The sequence below is a fragment of the Trachymyrmex cornetzi genome, unplaced genomic scaffold (assembly GCF_001594075.2).
Source record: "Trachymyrmex cornetzi isolate Tcor2-1 unplaced genomic scaffold, Tcor1.1 scaffold724, whole genome shotgun sequence".
Classification (NCBI taxonomy): domain Eukaryota; kingdom Metazoa; phylum Arthropoda; class Insecta; order Hymenoptera; family Formicidae; genus Trachymyrmex; species Trachymyrmex cornetzi.
Window position 1 is genome coordinate 320,937 of NW_017300053.1, and position 18,439 is coordinate 339,375.

An 18,439-nucleotide genomic window follows, 5' to 3' on the forward strand; every position below is an offset into this window, starting at 1 on the left:
CTCCAATTTTTTCTTCGTTCATAATATAGGGATAACGAAGCAGTTTTCTGCATCGACATAGAATAAGCGACCTATTGTGCATTGTACCGAGTCATTAGCCACGCGTGGTTTCAACATGATTATCCACTTTCCGACGTTTACATTTTTGAACGTTCCGTTACCTGAAAGAAAAAAGAATCAACGGCTAATCTACGGGCACCGCGTAATGACTCTTCGCGAAGCTGACAATTTAATTCTTCGGTCTCGTGCTCGATATCCGGTACCGTGGGCCGAGGTAGTTTATTTAATTAGTCTCGTCGATTAACTTTTACAGATACGGCACGCATACGTGCACGCGCGCACACCAACGTGCAGCTCCTACCGTGTTGCCCGTAATATCGTCGCCAGCCATACGCTTAATCTCGACTGACAGTAATGATTAACGACGCGCGAGCGATTCTGTCCGGCTCACCTGCCTTCCACATTCGTAAGGTTAAGTGGAAAAGCCGCGGCAAGAATGTGGCATTCCGGCAGACCTCGGAGAGACGCCGAAGATAAATAGACCTAAGACAATGGGGTCCCCGACGAGTGTTTCTCGAGTGCCACGTAGGCCTGGGCGGAACAGCAAGTTCACGTGGCTTGAAATTTGCATTCGTCCCACCCCCCTCATCTCGATCCGTTTATAAATCACTCGACGGGCTCTCACGGGGCTTCTCCGCTGTCCACGGACCGCGACGCTGTGCTCCGAGAGGGGCCAGATATTGTCACGGGTACAAGATATATATGTACTACCGTATAGGTGCGCTATTATTCCGTGGCCTCTCCGGTCCTTCCGAGAGAAGCATGAGCAATGTCGGATGTTCCAATCATGAGATGCAACCAGGACTAATTCTTCCCTAAATCTGCATCAGTTAAAACCTTTATGAGCGCCAACTATAACTTTGAAAGCTTCAACAATTCCATTCTTGCGTTGAACCTTTCTTGTTTCATTTATCGCACATAATTTGTATACTCGCGATTCTATAATATTTAAAGTCTAATCGGAACTGGATAACTTGTCATAATCCTTTAGAACAGTATTTTTATCTACGATGTTTGAACGCAATAGACATACGTCCAATTTAGATGGATTTATTATTCAAGATTCCTGCGAGTATGCATTTTGTTGCACGTGCTGACTTTCACTTCGAGCCAGCTTCCTCACTTTTTCATTGCGACATTCCACGATGACAGTTACACGAGGGAGAACCACATAAGATCTGATGCCGTGTGCAATCGATTTTCATCCTACGTCGTTAAAAATATCGCTAGAATCTTAAGTGTGTTCCTATCGCGTCGAACAAATATCGTTTATACGAAGCAAAATCGAGGAAGCTTTACGACCGTAATTTCGATACAGCAGTTATCGTTACATCATACAACCTACGTCGTGAGCGCGTCGATATTACTCAGGAAATAGGCGAAATTAAACCGTTTACGATCAACCGCGCGCATTAATAAGACCATCCTCCTTCGCGTTCCCCCTTTCCTACTTCCTCGAGACGGCGTTTTTAGAAATATTAAAGTGAGACACGCCTCGATGCGTTCGCTGTATTAACGCAAAACGTTAACGCGAAACCGCATGCTTGTGGCGCGGGAGTGGTTGCATTAAAACGCCGGATGATAGAACGATGCATCGAGGGGAGACGCACGTAGGAGAGACGGGAAAACCTCTGGACTCCATCCAGATTGTTCTATAATTTTATAGCGCTCACTTTTACCCGGTCCTTAATTAATGGCCTATAAATTACGAGCGACGAGTCGTTAATGGCGAGAACACGCGCGTGCGACGTACGTGCGCAGTGTTCAGCTTCTTTCCGCACAATCGTATGCAACTCGGTTGCAGCATGCACCGGCTTATCGCGCGTTCGCCGTGTTCGTTTGTGTTCCACCGTGGTAACAGGCGCGCGCGTTACAGGTGTTTAACGCTCGTAAACAATGCGTCTCTACCGATTTGGTCGCCAGCCACCATTAAAAAGCTCGCTCGGGACGCCACCTGATTTTTCAACGATACGGGAGATGGTACCGATATCTAGCCGCACAATAGGTGATTATTTTCAAGCAGCGACGTCGCATAGAGAAACCCTCGTTTGCGGTGCCGATCGCTACTGCATACATTGTTACATTATTATACGTTTCGGAAAAATGTCTAGCACTTGTCAAGCATAAATTTTGTAAATATATTATAAGAACTTGAACGTTTGACTTTTAACTTTTATAACTTTCAGATATTAATTTTAATTTTATCCTATTTTTTTTTTTGCCACGATAATATTATATTTATTGCTTTTCATTATATACATTTTCTTAGATGACTAAGAAGATTAAAAGGAAGAGCCATCTCTATGTATTGTTAACTAAATAACCCTGATAGAAATTTCATGCATTTTTTCAGCAGTTACTAAACAGTTGTATCAACTTCTGTCTAGTAACTGAGATGGAAAACTACTTAGGATCCCAATCAGGATGTAACGCTTTCGTTGCAGTTACTGCATACAAAAGTTGCATAAAATCTGAATCCAGTTACTGAATAGAAACACAATAAATAATAAATATTAAATTAATTAATAAGCAAACCAACTGCTCATGAAATGGATAGAATAAAACTCTATCAAGTTCTTATCCATTTCTTACTCATTAGTTGGCACAACTAATGAGAATACAGTAATATTAGATAGTAATTGGATAGGTGTCTAAAAACTGCATACATTTCTACCAGGGAAATGTATTCTCTTATATATAAACCTTAATTTGCAAGACTATCAGTATACTTTCAACTGACAAATAGCGGAATTAATTTCTATGCAATTGCATATGTAACGAGATGTTCGATATACTTGCCAACTTTGTATGATATATTAATATTGCGTGCGGTAATCGTATGCAAACGATCCGAAATTCAGCATTGGCGACAGTTGGATCGTAATGAAAAGAGTCTAAAAAGATTTGAAGAAACAAAGTATATGCGTGGTCCAGGCAAACGAAGAGCGGGCTCGGACTTATACGAACGTGTACGCGCTCCGGTATGTACGTACATAGAGTAACTCTCTTACAAAGAGAGAGGCTCATTGCCGAAGCATGCAACCTTGTCTTGTACAATTTGCTCGAACATGTCCGTCGTGGTCGGAGCGCTCGTTTGAACCGGTCGCAGCGTTTCCTCTCTTCACTGAGGAGATGAAGAGGATACACGATGCTGTTCCTCGGTCCCGTGGGATCGAGAGAGGAGCGACGAAATTCACGGTGTGAATTCCCCAAGTCACCTTCTCCTTTCCTTTCCTTTTACTCCTGTCCCTTTCTCTTTTTCTCCCTTCCTTCCCTCTTCTCTTGCTCTCGCACCCTTTAATCGTGCTCTCGCTCTTCTTCGCGAGTTGCTCCTTCTTTCTACCTTTGAAGAATCACTGGTGAATGTACGTACATGTATGTATGTATATGTGCATGTACGCTCAACGAGCCTACCTGTGATAAATGTAGGGGCCTCCCGCCAGACCCGAGAACCCAATCGGGACAAGTCCACCGAGCGTAATCCGGTGTCGACGACGAGGATCAGTGCCAGGTCTCGTCGTCGAGCTTTTCGATACTACAGATTAGACCCTGCTTCTTCCTTTAAACCTCTAGGGCATCACATACACTCGCCACGTGCATGTTCACGCCTTTATGTTCATACCTTCTTTTTATACTTTACGAGTTAATACATATACACACAAAAAATAATTATGTATAAGTATGATGTAAAAATGTTTTACGCAATTATACTACTGACATTAGTCTCTTACGTAGATACGTAGTCAAGAAGTTGTTTTCTCACTTCTGCTCCGCGCCATAAAAAAGTAAACGAAAAATAGGATTGATTTCATAATAAACAGGTTAAACACACCTGGTATTAAACGCTTCGCATTAAAAAAGCGAGGTCCTTTTTTGATTCAGACTGTATTTTTTTCCGGATATTTTATTAACGCGTTTTCGTGGTATTATTCGCTATGTACAACGTACGCGTGAAGACGGATGCCCGCGGCAAGGTTCACGGGATTGATTACCGCAGTCAATAACACGGGTGTGTATATTGATGAGAGCACGAAATGAGAGAACGTTAACAGGTCAATGAAATTATACTGTTACAAAGATTGATGCCGTTGTGATTGATGATTGATGATACGCACAGCACAGAGATGGCAGAAAGTGGTTTTCACCTGATCATTGACCACTCGGTTAAATTTGTTCGACTATCGTTACGATTTGTATTCTGTGTTACATAATGTCGGTGTACTGCGTCTTGAAGTCGAGCTCTCGATAAGCGATTATAAATTTCATGCACAATCAAATTGAAACTCCAGGTTCGTATATAGAATCTATTCTAGTTTATCTCTCTAGAGTTCTACAGATACAAATCTTTCTACAATTTTTTTATTCTTTTGTATGGAAAAAAATTCTTGTAGTTTTTATATATGATTGTGCATATTATGTGTGACGTATTGATAAATTACTACAAGGTCTTATTTTCTTGAATGTATTAACATACTATAAACCTAATGAATGCATACGCTCGATACAGAATTAAAATATGTTGTCGAGAGAGAAAATTAGAATTCTCGCTACTGTTAAAACATAAACTTTAATGCCCTCAGCAGGTGGGTTTAAAATGAACTTAAAATTAAAATTTCGCTTCTGTTTGTTCACTAAACGTAGCGAAACATAAATCAGTACTTAGAAAAATCGGTGACGTGACCAGTAGGCTGTTAACAGCTCGATAAATTGTTACCTCCGAAGTCTGCAAAGATTACATCGGCCATTACAGACTCCCGTCGTTTTCCTAAAGATGTTCAACAGTTATCTCGCTAAACATTTAATTACGGTATGCAAATTAACTCCATGAATCGCTGTGGTCAGGTAAAGTGGTTTATGGGTAGCAGGAACTTCACCGTATAGAATTAATTTAATAATTGAACGTAATTGAAAAACGTAAGACTCAATAAGGGCGGACTCTAAGAGGCTCTAAGAGGCTCACGGTAGGATCTTTATAATTTATCCTGATCTAGCTACGCCATCGATAGATAATTCCATAGAGAATTCCATAACTCGTAACATGTAAAAAATTTCCCGGAAATTTCCTTCATTGCGACGACTTCAAAATCAATCCAATTGAGAAAAAGAGGTCAGAGCATCTCTTCAATCTGTATTCTCCGCTGTTTTTCTCGCTCGCACGCGTAAAAGATGCTTCGCGCGGTAGTAATAAAAATAATTACGGTATCCGCGTTGATGCTGGTCGGCGCCCAAATCGAAATCTGATAAGGCTCCTAATAAATGCCGCGGACCGATCGCCTTAACGGTGGAGACAAGCTGTTTCGAGGGCCACCAGATGATCTGAGAGACGACCATGTTCTCGACGAGCGCCGCGCTTGCTGCGGAATGCATCGTCTTCAGGCCCTAATGATTCCCGAAGCCGGGCCCACCGGGGACCCTGATGATATCTAGGCCGGACGAACGTCGTCCGGACTTGCAGCCGCTGTCTCGTCCTTGCTACTGTCGCTGGTAAGATACCTCCTTCGCGACGTACGTATATTCACCGGAGGCTGCATTGCGTTCTTCGACAGTTAAGTATTAGTAATTTACTAATTGCTTCACGATAGGATTGACATAATCGAGTTACTTGGCATTACAGCATTACTATGGAGAATAACGAAGTACCAACTCGATGAATAGTAGAGTGCATAACATAGTCGAAATGAGATCGATAATATTTTTAGAACGCGAGGAATGTCGATATAGATAACAGAAGCTCACTGGCTGACACAGTAATTGCTTCATAAGTCAATATCATACAACTGACTAATAGGTACATATAAATTGTCCGGCAATCAATTTATCCAATCGTTCAAGCAAAGATGTGATGAATGATGCTGAATTTAAAATATGTGAGAATATCTACATGTGTGTGTGTGTGTGTGAAAAAAAATTTACTGAAATATCTAAAATAGTTTAAAATATCTAAAATTTTAAATAGATACAAATCTGAAAATAATTTTGTTGGTCCATCGAAATAATTATGTCGGTAATTAAAGTATGATGAGCAATGCTATAAAGACATTCCAGCAACTATCTTAAGTGTTTTACATAATTTTTTTCACGATCTCAACAAAATTATTTTTAGATTTGTATTTAGTATAATTTTTGGATACTTCAAAAAAGTTGATTTTTTCATATATGATATCCTAATATTATCTCAAATTTAAATTTATAAACGTTCTTTCGACTCTTATTTTTCTCTCTTCTTATTTGCATTATAATCGAATGTGACCTGATCGATCAATTTAAGTTTTGAGAAATAACGGTAAAACTAGTGCAATCGCACAATGGCAGCGAGAAATAGCGTCCCTCTTGTCTTAATGCCTCAGGGAGGATAGGTGTTGGCGTTTTGCCATGCGTTCGACCTCAATCTTGTGTTCTTCCGCAACGCTCATACACGCCACTTCCTTTTCAAGAGCGCGTGTGAATGCGCTCTAAGAACGAGCGCGACTCGAACGCCGGCATTGTCGCGGACAGACCCTGTTGACGACGTTACCCGTCCTGATTCTCTCGAACGAGGGACGAAGGTTCGAATCTGCTCACTGTATGAATAGTGGAGCGATGTTTGTTTTGAGTGCAGGTTCTCGCCTTTTGTCTCAGTAGGAGCCGCAGTCGCTTCCAGTCGATGCCCTCTCTTTCGTCGGACCAGTTTTTCACTTCTTCTCTTTTTACTATTTTTTGTCGTATTAATTTTAAACGTGGAAATTTTCAAACAATTAATTCAAGTAAGAAATAATCTTAATATGGAATATAATACAATTTATGAATAGAATAATAAAGACGGGGGATAAGAAAAATGTGAAGAAAAACAATTAATACACCGATAGGAAAAAAATTGCTAATGGTGAAAAAGAGAGGAATAAATGGCAAAAATAAAAACTGAAAACCGTGTCTAATGTTATGTCGAATTTTCATCTTCTTCCTTTGACTTCCCTTAGAAGTTGAACGATTTTGACGCGTGAACTGAACAGATTCGGGCTCGATAAAGACATTAGACGCGCTTCTTGTTCTTGTGTACGGCGGCTTTTGTATTTTTCTTGGTTGAAAAAGAACCATTGAGATAGGGGAGACGAAAGAGTGGCGCGAAGGTGGAATAAAAATCTCAGGCATGACGGCGATTCTGTCATGGTACAACGGAGTTTCGGGTATATATGAGTTGAGAAGAAGTTAAACACGGAAAAGATAATACGACAACAGCAGAGAGAAAGAATGTAAATGTGAAGTGCAATGGAATTTACATTTGTGATTCCTACATCGTCAATTAATTAATCATCAATCATCAATAAGATTTCTATATTTTGCTATTTGCATACTTGCTGTATGTAATATGTTAGAATTTCTATTACTATCTAATGGTAAAGCAATAAGTATGAAGAAAATTGCTTCTAAACATATGTACATCTTCCGCAAGCACACATACGCCATTAGTTTGTAATTTAATTCACGAGGTAAATATACACAGTTTGATGTGCATTCCTATCCACGAATTGCATTATAAATTTTCGAGACTTTTGTATGCCCATCCATTCACACGTTTATCACATGTTCCGTTCATTCACACGATGTCTCTAATTCGCTCCCGTAAGCAATGCACCGCCTTTCATCTGCTTCCTGTACACGACCCCTAGCTTTCGAAGGAGTGGCAATTGTTTACCTTTCATTATACCTTTTACTCGTCTAAAATTAATTCCGTTACTTTCTTGCATTCGCGGCTGTAAAATAAATGTTGCATTAACGAAATCTCTAATCTCTCTTAACCTCTCTCTTATATTCAATCAGTAATTAGGATTACATCTTTTATTAGAAAAGTAGACAAAAGTAGACAAATTCTATTTCGCATTTTATTTTTCCCACTTATATAGAATGCAAGGAAAGCTTTTACGAATTATTCTTTTTGTCTTCATTTTAAGGCTTTTTTTTATTCGTGTTTCATCGTAGCATTTATTTCTATTAAATGCTATCATTCCATCTATACTAATCAATCTTATTTACAGCTAATATAATAGCTATTAGCATCCTACATATTAAAAAGATTTCTAATCAAGATGCAGCTGGTCTTTTCTCTCGGCAGATGTTTAGAAAACGAAACAGCTTGACCAAAAATTTGCACATTGAAAAGATTGAATCGTCATAATGTTACGATCATGTTTTGATAAACCGCTTAATAAAATCCACGTTGATGGTTTAATTCTTAGTGTCACGCATAGGTGATGCCCTCGCTCCATATACTGCTTTGTGAATCACAATCTATCGTTCTTTATGTTACACGGATATAGCTTTATATGACTGTGTGCATTGAAGAAAAGCTTTCAAAGGATCAGAAGATTGAGGCTAATACCTGAAATGGTGTTGATACATTTCTATGCAAAGCGCTTTAAGCAGTCCAGGTTTGTTCGAGCGATTAAAATTCCCGCCTGTCTTTAAGGATTATGTCTGAAGCGAATATCCGTCGTGCTTAACTGTTTTACGGCGAGCCGTAAAGGAAGTTAACTGTGCAGGTGCAAGGACTGTGCACTTTTTGCTTATCTCGTTGAAATTCTTACGACTGCGGTAGCGATAGCGCGAAGATTAAGTAAGTTGCTTCCAAGAGCGGAAGCAACCACTCAAAACGTATAGAGTATTTCAAAAGTAATACACTTTTTACGGATTATATGTTAAAAAATTACATATGGCCATAAATTTAAATTAGTTTTATAATAGAAATTAATTAATTTATAATAGAAATTTTTAAGTTTCATAACAAATTAATCTTCCAAAATGCATTCTCGTTTCTCAATCGAGCAAATTTTATGAAAAGAGGATTCCATAGATTATATTTTTTCATGTTTACTCGTCACATTGAAGATATTTACCAATGAAAATTAATAAATATTAGTAGAACACAAAAAAGCTTTATTTAAAAAATGCACGAGACAATCTTAAATTAAAATCCATAAATAATTTATGATTGAAAAAAAGTATATCACTTTTGTAATAACCAATACATTCTAAAATTATGATCATAATCAAATTATTTGCTCCTTTATATGCTACCCAAGTAATCTTGGAGCACTTCAAACAGGTACATTAATACTCGAAAATTCGTATTTATCACAACAATTTAAGAAAAGTTATGTAAGCATTGATAATTAAGAAACAGATATACGGAACAAATAAAAAAAAATAAAAGTTTTTAACAATCTCATCAATGTAACCTTGGTCTGCAATTAAAACATATGCAGGGTCTTTATGTAACCTTGAGAATTCAGGCTTAAAGAAGAAAGCAATTCCACACGAGAGAGCGATTTCGTTTTGCCTCTCTCATATATATTCGTGAGTAAATGATACCAGAGCAGTATTGAATCGCGTTGACAAAAACTCACTCCGCTGAGGACTAATGATATATCCATCGTTACAAAGTCAGTAATTTGCCTCACGATTTCGCTAACTGCTTCGTCATAATACAGGTAAGTTTACAAGACACCTGTCAATCTCCCGCATTCGAAAAAAAATATTTCGTCACGGGGTATCCACCTGTTCTCAAACTCGATCTAAACATTAATTCCTAATGGTTAGTGGAATTTAATGTAAATAGAGATGTGGACAGCTGCTACAAAGCAGCATTCTAAGAATAAAGAGCAGAGAAAGGAATCTACATAAAAAAAAAAAGTATTTCCAAAAATTATATAAAAAATCTATTTATTTATCGTGTATTAAATCAGTAAATTGTATATCAAAAGCTTGATAATGTTGAAATTATTAAAAACAGTATGTTCACAAAAATATAAAGCAGTAAGAAAAAAATTTGACGTCATTATATAAAACTATCTAATGAAGTAAACTGAGCACGGAAGAGACAGAAAGCTGAGAGAAGGTAAAACAAACGATGCGAGGGGATGGTGTGCTGCTAACAAAGAAGAGAAATTAAAGCCGTACAGACTGGCGGGAGCATGCGAAAAAACAAACAACGTGTGCGTTCGTTGCCTACGTAGGGGAATGAAAATTAACGCGATATATCGTCGGGAAACGGGGCGAAAGACCGGGGAAAAAATGAAAAAAGTAAACCAAAGGGGTGAGAGAGGAAATAGGAGGCGGAGAGGATGGGAGCCCGTCGACGGCGTGACATGACGCCGAGTCGCGCAGTAAATTACTAGCGTACGTTGAAGAATCCGAGCGCGCCGAGGGTAATTCCTCGAGCGGGCAAGGCGGTATCGGTGGGTCGCATCTCCATGACAAATACTGGCAGGACCTCGCGCGGACGCAGTAGATCCTATCTGGATTTTATCCCCGCAGATAAATGGACCCGCGTATAATGCCGCCTCACGGTGGTTACGTACATGTGTACATGCGTGGATGTGAGGCCACCGCGCCCCGATACCAATATCTCTCGCGCGCAAACGCGCCGGAAACGCTTTCCGCGCGTTTCTCGATGCGGAAGGAGACCATCCCCGATATTATTATTCGCATTCGTCGCGCTTCTAGTACGCGCGGGGCGAGAAAACGTGCCAGAAGCAATTAAGAGTTAAAAGTTGTTAACAAAAGGTGTACTGTCTTATTTTAGTTATTTCTAAGATATCGTCTCAAAAATGATCATATTTAAAATGAATAAAAACTGTGCTTCTCTATTATTGACCGCGATTATTTTTGTCATAATTATTTATTTGTGTAAAAATATTTTCTACACAATAAATAACAAAATTTTTTAAAGAATCAAATAAATATTATAATTATTATTTAAAAGCTACTGGAAATATGTCATAATTATTTGTATATATATTTTTATTAATTATTGTTTAGTATTTCATAATATTAAGGTAAAATTTATTGAAAATTGTAATTTTAAAAAGAATATTGTAAAAACTTTGTATGCACTGTGTATACATAAACGCATACATGTTAACTCGATTATTACCGTATATTTAAAACGAATAAAAACCATGTTTCTCTATTATCGATCGCGAATAATTTTATCTTGATAAAAATATTATCCATACAATATTTGTATATAATAAATAAATAATAAAATTTTTAAAAGAATTAAATGGTAATTATTTAAAAAGTATTGGTAACATCCCAGTCATTCATATATTATTTTACTAATTACTTTTGAAAAGTAAAAAGTAAAATATTGGACCACAAAATAATAATTATTAGTAATTTCTACTTACAGTTATTATTTTATACTTTATAATATTAAGGTAAAATATATCAAACATTTTAATTTAAAAAGGATCGTAAAATTCTGCAAACTATAATATATCACAAACGCATACGCAAAACACAACGTTGGTTCATTATCGCACCCTACAAATGTCAACATCGTCAGTCTCCATAATCGTACCTCGAATACCACCGCGTAATTAAGACATTTGTATCTTGAGTTCGTGTATGGTATAGCGACTCCTTTTCCCTCGGCAATTTAAACTCACTCCCCGTGAACCAGGTCGCGACAGTTAAAAAGAGATACGATCGAGACAGCACCGGTCTCCCTCCAATTGGATCGACGACCAATCCGTTGCCGTGGGGCCTAATTAATTCCGCCTCTTGCCGAAGTCACGGTGGGTCCTTATCGGGGCCCGATTAATACGAAACGCGGCCTTATCGTAAGGAATTAGCTTGTTTGGCGAGAATCGAATGATCGTGTGTGCGCGCGCGTATGCGTGCGGCTTATCTCAAGCACGCGTGCTGAGGCAGACACGCTCGTGTGCGTGGGCTCGCCGTAAAAAATTCCGGACCCTGTTCGCCAGGAATTTCATGTTATCGTCGAAGATGAGCTACGTGTGCCGATTACTGGTAGTGCTTAAGGTTTTCCTCAGCGCCCTTTTCTTTTCCTCGCGCACCTTACGTAAAATTACAAGACATCGATTTCACCGTGAAACCTCTGAGTGGATTACGCGGCGGTATCGCAAAAGGGCAACGGAGGATCAGAGGGGAAAATCAAAGGAAAAATTACGACGGCATACCGAGGGGTGGTTAAAGGTTTTACTGATTGCGAGACATTAAATGTAATTACGAGATGGCCCGCAGAATAAAATCGAGGCAATAATACGGTTTAGAGGGCTCTTCGAACACTAAATACTCGTACGATTCGAAATCCGGTTTATAATGTACTCATGAGCGCATTAAGACGCTCCCTCGCACTACTTCACGCCTATATAAAGCCCGTAGAATAATTAACCGTCTGAATCAAAGACCCGATTATCGTTATTCGCGCCATCGTCCACTCGGAATCCCACGCGGAACCTTTTACACATTTAACGCTCCGATCACTTTTTTTTTTGCATGCCACCATTAACGCCACGACCTTCTTCCATTAGGAACGATTACATCCTTACGCCGATATCCATGCTCCCGGGGTGATATTATAAAATCGAAATACGATACGTTTTCGTCGATGTGCGCGCTGCCGCTTTGATCGCAAAGAGGATTATACCCATGAAAGTCACAGCGCTATATTTAACGTCATATAACATTAGGCAACCATATTCGCACTTTATCTAAGTTATTAATTATGTATTTTCTCGGATTATTCTACAGATTATTGTACAAGAAATCTCACGCTTCCTGTATTTCTCTTCTATAGATTCTCTTGAATCAACAATTGATTGATTTATTATTAACTGCAAAGCGTTAAAAAGTATATGTGTAATTTTTATGTCATTACAGTATGAATAACTTTACCTTAGTATAATCTCTTTTTTTTTTAGCAAGCACAATTACAACGTGCGTAATCGATTGACGAGCTTGATCATGCTTGTAAATTCGGCATTCCTAACGGACAACCGTAATTATCGGCGCGTCGAGAAGACAAATCATGACCGCTGTAATTTCCGACGATCGTGGCCGTGCGCGTCCGTAAAATACGATCGGAGAATTGGCAATCTTACCGAGAATCGATTTGAATTAAATACCCGGCTTCGTTGTATCCTAGAGGCAGCTGGCCCGCAAAGAACGAGAACCAATTAGGTCTTATAAGCAGTATAGCGGAGATTTTCTGCCGCGGGGACAGAAAATCTCCGCTATACTGCTTATAAAACCTATTGTTCCATTGCGGAGGGACATTTGAACCCAAAGGAAGCTGAGCACGAAGACAAGAGCAGCCCTTAGCAAACGTACCGACGATCTACTCACCGACTTCACACGTTATTTATCTGTATCTCTCTCGTGGCGTGCATTCGCGTTGCATCTACCAACGTATATGGTGGCAATCGTCGTGAAAACCGCAGCAATCTCGCATTCCTACACGTATCTCTATTTATTGTTCAGAGGTTTAGCGCACGAAAATTGATAGAATTTTATCAGCCAATAAGAAACATTAATAGAAGAAACGAATTACGTTATGAATCGATTGAGAATTGCATATGAATTAGTAGATGCAGCTATAATGAATGAATTCTACGATTGCACGATAGACTGCAGAAAAATCTGACGAATTCTCAATGATTCCTTTATGTTTAAAGAGACGATAAAATCCCAACGTGCAATAATAACTAGTGTGGTATTACGAAAGCACTCAGAGAACTGAGGAAACAGCGATCGTATTAATTATAGCAGGCTCGGCTGGTGCGCGGTGAGCCAATTGAGAAATATGTAATACCATTGCAAAACACGCGCGGTAGACTTCGATATCTAAGCAGCCATAATGGAAGTTGCGTTGTATCGACCATCAGCAATTCCAGCGCGCAGTTAGGAAAGCAGACATTCCGAGATGGGAGCCTATTCTACATTGAATGAGAGCTCGGCAAATTTCGAGAAGCGAAGCCTCGACTCGCACGTGTCTTTCCTTCTCTTTCCTGCCCGCCAACGCGAGGAATTCGAGCCATTTCGTGTGCGATAACAAACATACATTATACTCTAGCTAAGCAAATCCACTTCCTTTAAGATCGCCGACAAGAAGGGAGAAAGAGAGAAGAGAAGCGAAGAAGATAGCGAGAAGTGAACGGACGAACGTTTAACATGGCTGTGACATAAATCTGCATGCACCCATATGCACCGTTTCCACTCTCTTCCTACTTCCTTTACTGCGAGCGTACTTGTAAATGCGTGCGCGTATATTACACGCAACCCCGCAGGATACCACGGTGAACGAATCACGGTTGGGACAGTCTTCGACTTCTCGAAGGGCGTAAGTTCATAGTTTAAAACGGCTAGACGTATATGTGCACTTTGAACGAGCAATCTAGTGCCGAAGTGTGCGTACGTAATTTAACGCGTATTCTACAAATGCATGTGCGTGTATACGGTCGCAATCGTAAATATTACCTACAGCCAACGGTACAGCAAATAATCATGGGAAATATAAAGAAGAGAAGATAAGAATATGAGATAAAATAGTAATTCGCATATCAAAACGTGATCTTTGATTGGAAAGAAAAAAAAATCTCTTAGATGTGTGGAGACTGTGATGGGTCTGTATAATTTGTCTTTCAGTCACTTTACGGAATGCACATAAAAATCAAATTATAGATATAATAGATTTCATCATCAAATGAAATGACTAACATTACGAATTAGAAAACAGTGACTACCTCATAATTCTATCTTTTTAATCTTTATTTAATGACTGACAGGTACTGTCATTATTCAGAAGGACGTTTACTGTAAATGAAGTCTACTGTAAATCTGAAAAATCTTTACTGAAGAAATATAGTTAAGAAATATAATTAAGAAAAATATTATAATGTATTTTTGCATAACATTTCAAGATAGCTGCTTCAACATGATTTTGGTAACAATTACGTTACTAGGATAACCGATCTTGCATGATTGTCGTTCTTCTAGATTGTCTTATCTTCGAATGCCATTTTGTGACTGTTGGCATATTTTACATTTTTTAGCACAATTCACGGTGCGAGATTCGTCAAAGTGCCGTGGGAACGGTACGGGAGAAGAAGACGTTCTGGTGGCGTGCAGACGATCAAATTTATGAAACGCACCTAAAACCTCGAAAGATGTTTATCAAACTTCCCGCTTCTTCGCAATAAGACGAGGACAGGGAGCGTGTAAGTTCTCGACAGTCGTATGTATCTTGAAAGTACTCGACTCGCGGCATAACTACGCCGGTGAACGTCGGGGACGAGATTTAGAGGCCGCGACGGCGGACAATGCACGACACCTGCGGCACCTCGAGAGGAACGAAGAGAAGAAGAATGAGAAGAAGAGAGGAAAATAGAACGAGAGAAAGAAGGACAAGCAGACGGAAAGCGAAATAAGGAGAAAAGGAAACAGAGGTGGAAAGGTGGATTCATCTCACCGTATATGCCGTAAGGTATAACGTGGATCATCTAAATATATTACATGGAATGAAAAGTGAGATGTTGGTAACACAATAAAGTTAACTGTTACGAAATAATAAAAAAAGATATATATCTCGTATATTAATGATATATGGAAGAAACCAGTAATCAACGAATACTTATATATTTTTTTAAATTTCGTGCTTAATCTATACATATAATAATAAGCATCCTAATTTACATTAGTAACATTTTTCAAAAATAAAGTCATATATATTAAAAATTAAGTCTGCATATATTATATGGTAAATCGACAGATTATACTTCAACATTTCGACGGTTGCTACCATGAAATATGTTTTCGCTGGAGTATCAGTTATCTTACCGGTGATCGACCTTGCGATCTTTTTGTTTTTGGGATAGTACGCGGTTGAAAGGATTTTCGGTAGTTCTGGACCCCTGATGGCATATACGGTGAAGAAAGGGAAACGAAGAGAGAAGAGTTGAGTGCCGAGTCGCGCAATCAAGGGTTTTTTTATCGGGATATTAATTGGACAACCAATTATATCTTACGCGGCAAAGCATAAATTCATAACCTTTAAGCTCGCAGTTAAAACGAACCAATTATCGAAGCGGGGGCCACTGCGTGCCTTTTCAGGCCGCGACCGAAAAGTCGTACCCAGAAGAATATCCTTTCGACGGTTGAAACTGCCCACAAGAACTGAGTAGTACGATTCCACTGTCATTAACCGTCGACATCACTCGCGAGAATGCTTCGTAGCCGACAAATTCATTTCGTTTCTTCACGTACAAATGAAGTACTTGTACACTCAAGTACTTATTACCAAGAGTTAATAAACGAAAGGAAAAAAGATTTCTCGGAAATACTTATTTTTTGGGAAAAAAAACAAAATTAATAACACTTTAAAGAATGTGATGCGAATTGAAATTGTTAAGAAAGAGAGAAAGATAACGAGAGAGTGATTGTCACTCTAATTTCGTTATATTTTTGTCGTTAAAGCTTTGTATTATTTAAAAGATCCTCTCTGTCTCTCAATTTATAAATTAATTATACAATAGGATATTGCATAATCCTTACACCACAATATTTTGTGTAATATATGTTTTAAAATAACAATCTAAATGAGCAACATCATACAAATTACTACATGTTCGGTAAAGTATCGGTGAGACAGTAAATAAACATACTCGTAATTAGATAAAAATGTAATTTTATACGTATAATAAATTATTATACCATCTTCCAATGTAGCATCGCGTGTTTCGCAGCTGTTAATGCAATATTGGACACTGGTGAGATAACGTTAATTTCAGAATAACATATTATTGCAGCATTGTAGCAGAAATATATTGGTGCAGAACATTGCGTGTTACATGGGTATTAAAGTTAATTATCGCAGATAACGTTAAAATGATGTGTTAAAACGCGAATTGTGTAGATTTGTAAAACACAATTCTATAACAATACGTTTACTCGTGTAATTACAATATTATACAACCTCACATTTAATTTATATTATTGTTGATAATTATTCCGAGAAGGAGCTGCAGCTGCTGTCGTTGCGGAATTTGGGCTCCGTGATTCTTTTGGCGATCGCGGTGGTCTTGGAGGATGCGAGTACGTAAGTGGAGTACGGAGTCCTTTTGATTCTACCCAGAGCAATCCCAGCCTTAAGAATCTCGACGATCAAGTACCGCGCGCGCACGTCTGTGAGCCTCGTATGCTTCAGCACATACTTGACGATGTCCTCCAGACTGGCACCTTCCACGAGATGATCCATTCGTCTTCGCGGCGACATCGCAAGAACCTACGCCGATACGATCGTTCCATATTTTCATACAACAAAATACTCTCTTTTATGAGTTTATTTATTACGTAGTCTCGTTACGAATCGCGTTGATATCTCGCTCTCTCCCCTAATTGGATCATAAACGCGACCGAAAAAATGTACATTCCTTGATTAGGTGAGAACATGTTCGTTATCACGCATTATATATCGAACCGGCAGCGATGTTTGTGGTCGTTTCGAACTAAATGAACGATCTATTATAAGGAACGAATTGTAGTAGTATACCGAGCAATTGGATTATGCACTCTTGTCAACGGAATGCATGCAATGGGAAGAAGTTACGAGCGGCACGAGAGGAAGCAATGAGAAAGCGAGTGCGAGAAAGGAGACACAGCGGTATCGCTTTTATGGGTCGTATATTAATCCCGTAATTGAGATATGGTGCCCGTCGTGCAAACGAACACGCAACGTTCTTTTATGAAAAAAGTCAATCATTACCTAAGATGGACTTCGTAACAACGCGATAAAGAAGCCGCTGTTGAAATGTCGAACAAAGTAATTCTAGGGAGAAAGAAGAAATAATGAAACTTACATCAAACACAAATTCTCGATAGGAATGTGTTACATATTTTTTGAAAAATTAAGAAAATTAAGACCGCTCGTTGTTATATGATCAAATAGGATTGATGAGAATATTAATGGACTTTAAAAACATAAACCCTTTCTTACCTAACAAACTTCTTAAAACAATTTTAAAAAAATTATTCTGCAATAATTCACATTAAAAATTATGCTAACCTAATGGTATCTGAATAAGATTAAAATGATCACTATTTAATTCACGATATGACGTCTTAAACATGAAATTAGATTAACTAATATTAAGCTCCCTTCTTCAATTATCATACTTATTATCATGGCGTTGACAAAGGAGACAGAGGCAACAGACACAAAAGTGACTCTGCTCAAAAGTAACGAGTCTGGTCGCATGAGAAGTCGCGCATGTTAGGAACTGAATGTCAATTCATAACTAAGGAACGTCTCCGGATATGTACCGGTTGATGCGCGCAGCCGTCGAAGAAGAGTTTTTCATCGGTCATTATAGAAGGAAGCAGGTGATTCCGCGGCTTAATGGAAGGGCTTAGTATGCTTTGGTAACGTATAATTACCGGGTAGAACGAGTTCAAGAATGTGGCAGTTCGAACGAGAATAGAGACATTATTCCGCTAGCGTTTCGTCTTTTCTTTTGCCTTTCTACCGTGGCTCTTCGAAGTGGTTAAGAGGCAAAGACATATGCTGGCTACACATCAGTGACACTACTTGCTTGAAACTCGA

The 18,439-nt window shown here is 38.7% G+C and overlaps 1 protein-coding gene across 1 annotated transcript in view; it reads right to left on the reverse strand.

Moving 5' to 3' along the window:
* LOC108767730 (uncharacterized) overlaps positions 1–18,439 on the reverse strand; it is a 128,800-nt gene that overhangs the window by 53,166 nt on the left and 57,195 nt on the right. The gene's annotated exons all lie outside the window — the stretch shown is intronic.